Raw genomic sequence first — 2,896 nt, forward strand, 5'->3', positions numbered from 1 at the left:
CATGTAGTAGCCACCTGCTCCAACAAGGGATCCAAGCACTCACACTTTCTGCTTTGTCACGTTGCACTTTGCCCAGCAGCCTCTGCTCCATTCCCTCACACTGGTTTTGGCATCAGTTTCTAGCCCAATGTCTTTTTCCTTCCTCCTCATTCAGTATTTCCATTCTATTTCTTCTCTGCTTTGTAATTTGCTGGCCCTATCTCACTAAAAAGCAATATAAAAGCTCCTTCCCAACTCCCATATACACTTTCAGGAAAAAAAAAAAAAGGTAATAACACATTTTCCCCTTCATCTTTTTTGCTGCACAAGACCAGTAGCCATTGCCAACAGCCCTTTCAGCTGCCACATGACCACAGACAGCAGTATCCTGCCCTGTTCCCCTCGTGTCCCCTCACAGTGCACCCACTGCCACACGTACCTGTGGGGCTGTCCTCCACAGCCCCCAGAAGCTGGCTGCCAAACATGAGGTGTTCATTTTTTTGAGAGAAGGAATTTTTTAAGCCTAAAAAAACCTGATGACATTAGGAAGCTCACTGTAAATTTTACATAAAGAAGTCTTGTCTCTTGATCATGTACATAAATGTCACCCACTGAAAGACTGTTGTCACAAATGCCTCCCATGAGTGCCAGATCTGTCTGTAACATGGCATATAAGATGCTTGTACTTCCACTAATCTGCACTTTTCACCAATTATTAATTCCTTAAACATTTAAAATAGACCTTTTCAATTGTACTTTCACCTTTTGAGGTCACTGCAGCAATCTCAGCCCATAGTCCCCCTTTCAGCATTCATTTTCAAAGACATATAAAACACTCAGACAAGCCAAGAGTCAAAAGCAGACTCCTGAGGCTAAGATCTGGTTTTCCCCAAAACTCTTCCATATGTTAATATAACTCCCTTTTACCAGGTTTCATGCATGAGACAAGGGACTCTAAAATATTCCTTATCTCAGGGAAAGCACAGTAGTCAGGATTTTTCCCCTTTCAACTCTCAGCTACTCTTCTCCATAAGAGCATAGGCTGGAAAGATGATAAGGACAGTATTCTAGCAGTATTTTATCCTCCTCTCTTCCTCTATTATTAAGAAAGCAAAAAAATAAAACCCCATTAACTCCAAAATGGAGGCAGGCTTTTTGTCAGATAAGCCACTCCTCCACATCATGTATTCCACTGAAGGGATTCATATTGGACTCAGTATCTTCTAATGGTTTCATCTGTTAATAATAAATTGGTTTCAGATAGAGGAGGAAAAAATTTTAAAAAAAAAATTCCTTGCACTGCACTAAATAATTTGCCTTTATATAGAATGCATAAACTACATTTCTGAAGAGGAACAAACAATTATTGTTCCGTTTATGTAAGTGACAGTGGCTGGATTCTCACAGAGTGACAGTCTGCATCCCATACTGTCAGTATTGTGTTGTGTAGTTGACTCACACTATTTGGTCATTTTCCTACACTTTGCAAATGGAAAAGCATTTCATGGTAAAACACAAAAGGATGGTGTTTTGTATCACAGAGCTCTGGAATTGAGGTAAGATGGTCCCTAGTGTCAGGGCTAGAATCGCCTGTATAGAAAAACAACCTGTGTAACAACTTGGGACTGTTAACGGGATAATGTGGCATATAATATATATGGGGTGACAGTCAGGTGTCCCCAGAGGTATCCACTGTCAGTATCAGTTCTCATGCAGCCTAAACCCAGGTCTGACGCCCACCTTATGCCTGTCACAAGGCTAGCCAGAGACAGCCACTGCCAAGAACAGCTTCTACCCCCTTTGCCCGGACAGAAAGCACCTCATTGCTTTCCCATTTCTTCCAGCCCCAGCTGCAGAGCTACTTTCTCAGTCCTAGGGCTGCGACCACACTGGCCTGGTGCTCCTTCAAGCAGCAGCTCACTCACACAGATGGGAGGATGAAGCGAGGAAGACCACAGCTTTCAGCACAAACCCGCTCCTTGAACAAGCAAACCTTTGCTCTCCTCTTCAGGTCGGTATTGCTCCATTTGCCAACTGAAGCAATACCTGGTCTACCTTGACCATGAGCATCCCCTACAGGAAGCAAGTGTCTTCTTGCAGGAAGTAGTGGCCAGCCACTATTTTCCAGGGAAATGGCACCTCACCACTGAAAACCTGAGGATGCTGCCGTCACAAACCAATTGCTACACAAGCCCTTTTAATTTCCCTCCCATCTCCTTCCCTACAAAAGGGGTCATGAAACAAAATGCACCAAACAAAGAGCAGTCTGCTAACCACTGCACATTTCTGCTTTCTAACACACTGTGCAGTAATTTGCCAAAACTGCCCAAACTTCCCATTTTGGCAGAGCCTCAGTTTTTCATTCACCCATGGACAGTCCACCCTTTTTACATCTGAAGAGCAATTACTACCTTTTGGAACACCTCACATCATGTCTGACCTTGAGTGAAGACCTCAGGTTTACTGCAGGTTATTTGTTCACATACTAGTTCTTGTTCAAAGGTTTTAGCATGTTCCAGCATCCCCTCTGACTTTAATAGGAAAGGAAAACAAATCCAAACCAAACCCACCCCTTACCTGTGCAGACAGTAGTCTCTCAAATACATCCATGCACAGCCTAAGAGCTGTCACCTCAGATGGCCACAAGCTATGTTTTGCCATAAAAGTTATCTTTTCCCAGGCCTCTGTGTGGCAAACAAAACCTCTTCTGCTTGCAACTGGCCACCACAAAAATAAGTATGTTAAGGGGGGAAAAAAATAAATCTTCTCTTCAGGATAAAGAATCAGAATCCTTTAGAAATACTTTGATACTTCTATATGTATATGTTTTGGGGTCTGTTTGTGTTTGTTTTTTTAAATTTATGAATGAGACCTACAGGTTTGTTAAAGCTTCTGTAACCTCTTCATAGTACACTGC

Source organism: Merops nubicus, unplaced genomic scaffold (assembly GCF_000691845.1).
Source record: "Merops nubicus isolate BGI_N331 unplaced genomic scaffold, ASM69184v1 scaffold48305, whole genome shotgun sequence".
NCBI classification, from domain to species: domain Eukaryota; kingdom Metazoa; phylum Chordata; class Aves; order Coraciiformes; family Meropidae; genus Merops; species Merops nubicus.